At 42.4% G+C, this 7941-nt stretch overlaps 1 pseudogene; it reads right to left on the minus strand.

Annotated features, from left to right (window-relative positions):
* Positions 1-228: 228 nt before the first annotated feature.
* Positions 229-7618, minus strand: LOC102438813 (annotated as a pseudogene).
* Between the last annotated feature and the right edge of the window lie 323 nt (positions 7619-7941).

A 7941-nucleotide genomic window follows, 5' to 3' on the forward strand; every position in this document is an offset into this window, starting at 1 on the left:
CCTCTCTCACCCTCAGGCACATGCCCTCACCCCCACCCCCCAGTGTCTGTGTCCATTGGTTATGCTTATATGCATTCATACAAGTCCTTTGGTTGATCTCTTATCCGCTCTCCCCACTTGCCAACCCAGCCCTCCCCTGCCTTCACTCTGAAGTTTGACAGTCTGTTAGATGCTTCTCTGTCTTAAATTCTTGAAATGTTAATTGATTTATATTTAGCCTTCTCATTTGAAAAATGGAAATAAAGTTTCTCATTGTGAGGAAGAGGTATTTTTGGATTGTTCAGGTACTGTGACTGTTGTTTAGATTCTGGTACTCTTTTGTGGGCATTGAGTATTATTGCTTTTTCAAGTCATCAAGCACATTTTGTTTTGTGATCTTGGTCCATGCCTGAGGGATTTCACCTCTACCTATATATTTTTTCTTATATTTTTATTCTAGGTTTGATCTGAAGTGACAGACAAACCATTTCCAGTATGTCTGGGTGTATGTGTCTGGGGTGATGCTCCTTTTGGCATATTCCCCTCCTGCCTGTCGATAGGACTTAAATTGGATTTCATGACCATCTTTCCAAATAAATAAACAATCACTTGCAACCAAACTAGTACAGTAGTCAATGTTAAAGTGGTCTGTGTTAACCCATTGGCCTCCATTGATAGCCCGAGGACGGTGGAAAGGAACACCGTGGTCTCCATCATGGTTAGGGATCATGTTTGTACAAATTGCTCCACAGAAGGGACACTGTTTCCAGCAGCCACAGAGATGTTCAGAGAGCATGTTCTGGATTTCAGGAACCATGTCTTCTACAGGCTTACTCAAACACTTCTGTTCCAATGTGATCATTAAATCATCCAAAGCTTCACTCATGGCTTCTTTGAGAAACTCAATATCTTTTATTTCCTGGTGTTCAATGCTTACCAAGTCTTTTCGTGGGAAGTTCAAGTTACTCCCCAGGTGATCACAGAACAAATCCAACCACCCAGACACAGTGCTGCTTTTATCTTTAGCTCTTGCTGTGGATTCATGAATAGCTGAGAGGATGGCATTCTTGATGTCACCTATACTTGTTTTTAAAAAAGTTTTTATTTTGTTATTTTGGTCTAAACAATAATTTTTAATAAGGTTTTGAATATATTTCCTAAAAATTGATTCGGGATTATGAATGTACTCCCAGTGATCATCAAAATTTTCGTTTTCTGCCAAGGAGATAAGAACGTGTTTCTCCAGGTTAGCCCTGTTTCCATTGAATGCTGGGCAGGTAGCTACCATGACCCCAGCAATTTTAGGGGCCATTTTTTCCCAAATCGTGTTGGAGACAGCAGGAGTGAGTTTGTGCAATAGAAAGTCAACAAATTCTGTGACTGTGGTTGCTCCTTGACAAAAGATCTTAAAACTCATGAAGAAATCATCTTTCTTGCTTTCCAAATAATTTACAGGGTCATTTGCTCTTTTGAATGCCCTATGCATCTCTTCAAAATTCTCAGATGCTCTTTGGAATAAACACAAAGATAAGTCAATTTTGTACTTACTTGTAAACGTGTATCTTTCTTCAGTGGGTGCAGGTTTCACCTGCTCTTCTATTATGTTCAGGATTTCATGGAAATAACTTGGATTGTAATCACACTGTTGCCCTTGGAGGTTTTTAATAGTTTCAGTATATCTTGAAATAATGTGGTCAGTAGTTTTCTTTATGGACTCTTCATCATGTACTTCTAAGTTCCTTGGTAATACGCCAAACCTTTTGCTCATTTTGATATGTTCTTCGTAATTGACTTCAAACTCCTTTCTAGACTTTTTCTTCAGTATATTCACCATGTCTGTCTTATTTTTAAAATAGTCCAAAAGGATGTTTTCAGAATCCACATCTATGTTAGGCTCTGTGACTGGAGGGAGAGTTGAGGTCACACCACAGACCCATTTTTCCCAAAGTTGATTGAATTTGACATGCAGCTCTTTCTCACTCAATTCTTTATCCTTTACAGTTAAAGCCAATGCTCGGCTTCTTTCCAATAATTCCTTTTCATAACCTGACCTTTTGTTATCTAGTATTTCTTGATTCTTTTTGTAACTGATATGTTCTTTGGCTTTATTTTTGCTCTCAAAAATCAGTGACTTTAAGGTTTATTAGTTTACTTTCAAAACTTGCTTTCCATTGTATAATTATTTCACTATCTGGATCTTCTTTAAAATATTTGTCAAGTTCTTGCTTGATGGCTTTATATTTTTCTGTAACTGGAGCCTCAAGAGTGCTTGCTGTGACTCTCTGGATTTTCCCATTCTTAATCTGGTTGATGAGCTGGTGCTTGCAAGTGTAGCACGTGACTCCTCAGCTCCCAGGTCCAGGAGATATACATGCTTTCCAATTTGCTCATGGCCATGACCTCTCGAGTGTCCCTTAAGCTGAAAACAAAATTCTCATTCAAGGGCTCTCCACAAATCTTGAACTCGCAATTTCACATCTGATATCTTCATGATGCTTCCCCTAGACTCCTGTTTGGCAGCCATGAGAATTCTCCTTTTCAGATCCTGGACATTGTGGCTGTAGCGAGGATTGGGGGGGGCCATTGGGGGATTGCCATCCCAGAGGTGAGCAAAGTAGAAGACATCAGTATTGACATCAAATTTAATGATATCACCAAAGCGGGTTACATCTGAGCACTGTTCTTGCTCAGCTGCTGTTGCTGCCATTTCATCTAGTCTCTGCTCTAACCGCTTCCTTCCTTCCATAGTTTGGTCTTTAGCTGTCACTTCCCCCACATTCTGATGAACAAAAAGGCAACTTGGGGAGATTTTTACCTGTTTCATCCTCATAAATGCTTGAACTAATATTTGTAGAATATCTTGCATTTCTGATGGATTTTCTCCAAAAATATTAATAAGAGTCAAGTTTCCAAGTCCAATGACAAAGGTTACCAACTCATTGTCACAATTTTTTGATTTACTACTGAGTTCTGGGGCCCGAAGGCCTTCTGTGTCCACAACAAGCACAAAGTCAAAGCCCAGTTCCTCTGTGAAAGTCTTCTCCACCTTCAGGAGCTGCATGTAGGCCCCCCGGGTACACCTCCCAGCACTGACCGTGAACTGCAGCCCAAAAAGTGCATTCAGCAGGGTGGACTTCCCTGAGCTCTGTAGGCCAAGGACAGAGAGAACAAACAGCCGTTTGTTTCCAAGCTTCTCAGAGACCTTGTCAAAAAGGGCTGCCACCCACTTTAGAGGCACATATGAAGCATCGCCATCCATCAGCTCAATGGGAACACCAGATATCATCAGATCTGCAGCAATCTGGGCAAGGGAGTGATAAAGGAAATTTTCAGTGTGAGATGCTTCTTCCAGAGCTTCATAGATCTGGCCAACCTCTCTGAGAATTTGCTCAATTCCCAATGTACAGTCACTAATCTCTGTGGAGATAGCTTCTATCTCTTTTTGCCAGCATTGGAGGTCAGTGCTCTTTGGTGCCTTTTGCTTTTCTGTTTGTATCAGTGACCACAAATTGTTTTTCTTTTCATTCAGTTTTTCCAAGTGTCCTGCAGTCAGATTGTCCAAAAACACACTTAGCCATTGCAAAAAGTAGTGTGTGGTTTGAATTTCTGAATGATATGGGAGAATTTCAAGGACAGAACACATTAATTCATTGAGAGGAAAGGCTCTGGTCAACTGTTCACTCCGTATTCTTTGTTTTTCTGTCTCAATCTCACTCTTATGTTGTTCAATGCTTCGATTCCCTCTTTCTCTTAGATGATAGAGTTCTTTGTCCTTTTTACACCACAGATGCCACAGGTGTCCCTGAAGGGGCAGTAAGTTTTCCTTCACCTGAGATATATTTAAGTATCTCAGTAGAGCTATCAGGACCTCTGCGTTTTCTTTGGCTTCCTTGCAGTCTCTCTTGTCTTCATCAATAAGAAATCCTTGTTTGCGAGCTATTGGGGTACAGTCCTCTAAGCTAAGAGCTGTGCACGAGAACTCCAGCAAATGTCTAATTGCAGTAGCAAGCTCCTCTGTTAATTCTGCTTCATTTCTGTTCCTGATACCAATGATCACTTTTTGGCTAGAATTATTGGTCATGTTATTTTCTTTATTATCAAGTAAACAAATCAAAGGTCTTGGTGACTGACTCAGATCACAAACAATTTTTCGGTTTTCTTTATTGTCATCAGAAGTTGACATGAGGACAACAATGAGAGAAGAGACCTCCTGCAGGAAGATGAGTTGCTTCTTATGTTCCTTTGCATCTCCATGGAGATTGGTGAAGGTCACACAGTTGTCAAATCTGTCATCATCTTCCCCCCCAGGACAGAACCAGCAGATTTCCACCACTCCTTCCATCAAGAGACAGTCTTTGGTGCTCCCTCTGCAATGTCGGTGGAAAAACACATCATGTTTATGTTTACTGAGAAGACAGTTCATGATCTGAGATTTGGAAGCAGAGAAGCCATTTCCAACTCTTATAAAGGACACAATGGGGGTAGAGACATGACACATCTGCTTATTCTTGTAATTGATCTTCTCTCTTGGTGATTTCCTTTCTTCCTGCCAGCTCCTTCTAATTTGCCTGAGAGACCAGAGAGGGAATTCAATTTGAGAACTGCAGGGATTAGGTATGAGAAGAGGGAGTGCAAACTGGCAAATGGAAAGTTTGGAGAAAATATATTGTCTGGCAAAATCATCTGCACAGTGAAGAATTGCCATCTGAATATCCATAGGGTGAATATGGGGCCTAGGATTAGTATCTGAAGGATTAGTATCTGAAGGATTAGTATCACTGTCTTCAAACAAGTCTTCATATGGGTCAAAAGCCTCATTTTCCTGATTTGAGGCACTTGGATAGAATTGATTCTGTGTGTTTTCATCATTTCTGAAGACCAGGTATCTCAGCCCATAATCCATCACTTGTAACTTCTGAAGGAAATATAAGGGAAGCTCCCTTTCAGAGCTTGGCTGCGTGTTGTATACAGAAATCTTGTTGATCAGATGGAAGTTAGCTCTGCTCATCCTTTGTGGGTAGTAATGTTCTAGGCCTAGACACTGAAGTAATTTTAGGAAGGCTGTATGTTCTATGACTTCCCATTTGCTATTTCTATTATCATGTGGTTCATGAGGTTCTTTCCTTTCATAGAAAATACTTTGTAAGTTTTTTCTTATTTCATCCATTTGCAATGAAGAGATGGTGGCTTCATAATTACCATCAATGAGCAACCTCAAGTCTTTCTCTAGGTTTTCCCAATCCTGATCTGCTCCAGGTTTGGAGAGGACATGGACAACTTCTTTTGACAAACATTGGCCCAGGAGATGCCTTAGTAATGCCAAGCGTTGTGTTTTTTCCTCTGGAGATACAGCTGCGACTCCAACAGTAGCTGAAAGTCCTGTGAGCACCAGGAATGCCTGAGCTCTGTAGGTGCAAATATTTTTGAGCTCCTGGTATTTATCTTGGGCAGTTTGCATTTCATTCAGTAGGAAGTCTAAATCCTCACACCCCAAGAGATACTGAAACGTACTGTTTACCACATGATACCCTGCACCAGCTGCAATGGAAAGTAGCAAGAACTGTGTGTCTGGCTGCTCTGTTTTTCGGAGGTAATTCAAGAAGCAGCCGAGAGACAAAGTGACCTCATAAGTGGCCTTTCTTTGAGCTTTTTCCACTGTTTCTGCAGACTCAGATTTGGCCATCACTTCCCTGAGGTCATTGTGGGTTTTCTTCAAGATTTGAATTAATTCAGAAAATTGGGAGATGTTGATGTGCTCTTCTTCTGACTTTGATTGGAACACCCACTGCATGATGGAATGAGCCTGAGGGAAGTGATTCACTCTGTAGATGTGAGGATCCAATAGGCTGCGCAACTGATATTTAATAAACTTAGTTGCATAGATGGAATACTGTTTGCAAAAGTTAACAGTGTTTATCAGAAAATTCTGCAGACCCTCATCTGTAAGGCATATGTTAACCCAAGTGTCATAACTTTTTATTTTTTGACTCAACATTTGCTTGAAATTTATCAGTTTTTTAAGCTGCTCTTCAGGGTCAGATACCTCCCAGGATTTCACATCCTCTAGGAAAACCCTAGCCTCCTTCTCAATTCTCAGTAACTCTTCTCCATCTTGGATCTGGGCAGTGAGGCCAGTCAGAGCAGTGTAGTTATCTTTCAGTAAGCTAGCCACCTGACATGGATCCTTAAAATCATTTCTGTGGTTGGAGAGGATGATGTCCCAAACGGGCACCAGCTGAAGGCCCCGGTCGATGACACTCCAGGTTTGATTACTGGCAACTAGGCCAGCTTTCCATTGGAGAAAGCCATTTGCTTCTGGTGGGCCGCCTGTCTGGGCCACAGATAATTGGACATCAGTTTGGAGATTTTGAGAGGTTGTGCTTTTGGTGTTAGTTTCTGAACTAGAGTGTGACCCATCCACACCTGCAGCAACTTTCACTCCAAGGACACTGACGCTGCCCCTTATGTAACCATTCAGGGCATTTGCTGACAGCTTTTTTACTTCTTTTAGCTTCTCACTTTGGAAACCCTCTGAAGTGGCTTTCCACCAGTAGATTCCTCCCAGGTGCAGAGGGCCCTGGTTAGCATGAGAGCCAAACCTGTGGAAGAAATCTTCAGTCCTGCGCCTTAGCAAGGGGAATCTGTCTGGATCTGCAGGCTGACTCAGAAGGTCTTCAATGCATTTCAGTTCCTGGAGAGCAGCCTTGGAGAACTGGAGCTGATCCCTGGGAAAGTGGCAGGAGGCAAGTGGGACATAGCTGAACTTGGTAGAGCAGAAATAGGAGGTCTCAGAACGTGATTGTCGGATTTTCTTGGATTCTGAATGATTGCTGTGGTCCATACCAGCTTCCACGCTAAATCCCCAAACTCCGCCCTTGGCTGAGGCAATTACACTGAAGCCCAGCTTCTCTGTCATCTGGGTGAACTTGGATTCTTCTTGAGAGGATGTAAATTCCCTGGTTACCATCTGAATGCTGTGCTGAGGGCCTAATAGTAAGAACGCCTTGGGGACACTGATTAGCTCTTCTATAGTCTCTAGAAAACTCTCATGGGAGCTCTTTTTGTAAATTCCCTGCAGGGCCAGCCCTCCAGATGCCCATCTCACCAGATCTCTATCTGGGAGGTTTTGCCTGTGAGACAGTGTGCCCTCCATGATGTTGAGTTGTCCTTGCCTGTGTTCCATCACTTTTCTTAAGGATTTCTCAGGGTGTGGCCAGTATTCTTTGGGAATCTGCATTGCTTGCCTCAGCTCTGCCTCTTTTTTCCTCCCTGCCTCTTCTTGTCTTTTCCTCTCTTCTGAATGCAAGTCTCTTATCTCCTTTAGTGCCTGTTCTGACGTTTTCTGTTCCTCCTCTGTTATTTTCATCTGAGACTCCTGTAACTTTGAAAGGCTATTTGAGTTAAGTAGCTTCTCCAGAGCCCTTTTCTCCCAGGGATATTGTGCCTGGGATTTCAGCTTCTGGAGTTCTTCTTCTTCAATGTGTTGTAAGGCTTCTGCATAGATCACACCCAGCTGTTCCTCCAGCTTTGGCAACCAGTACTCAACTGCCAGTCCTACTTCTCTCAGCATCTCTTGGAGATCTTGCCTCCTTTTGCCTCTCGGAAGGGGCTCATCTGAGGTGGAGTCTGCTGTGTCCATCACTGTGGAAAGAAAAGACACTCAGTTAGCCTGTGTGATGACCTTAGGAACTGTCAGTCATCTCAAAAATATGGTAAGAGTACTAAAGATGCAAGTCTCTGCCGTGGCAGGTGTGTTTCGTGGTTAAAGCATTGATCTACACACCAAAGGATCATAGGTTTGATTCTCGAACAAGGGCTGTACTAGGGTTTTGGGTTCGCTCCCTGCTCCCAGTTGGGGTGTGTGTGTCCTTCCCTCTGCCTCCATCACTCCTTCCCTCCTTTTCACACTCTCAGAAAAGCAATGGAAATAATACCCCCAGGTGAGGATTAACAACAACAACA

The sequence above is a fragment of the Myotis lucifugus genome, unplaced genomic scaffold (genome assembly GCF_000147115.1).
Source record: "Myotis lucifugus unplaced genomic scaffold, Myoluc2.0 scaffold_3361, whole genome shotgun sequence".
NCBI lineage: Eukaryota > Metazoa > Chordata > Mammalia > Chiroptera > Vespertilionidae > Myotis > Myotis lucifugus.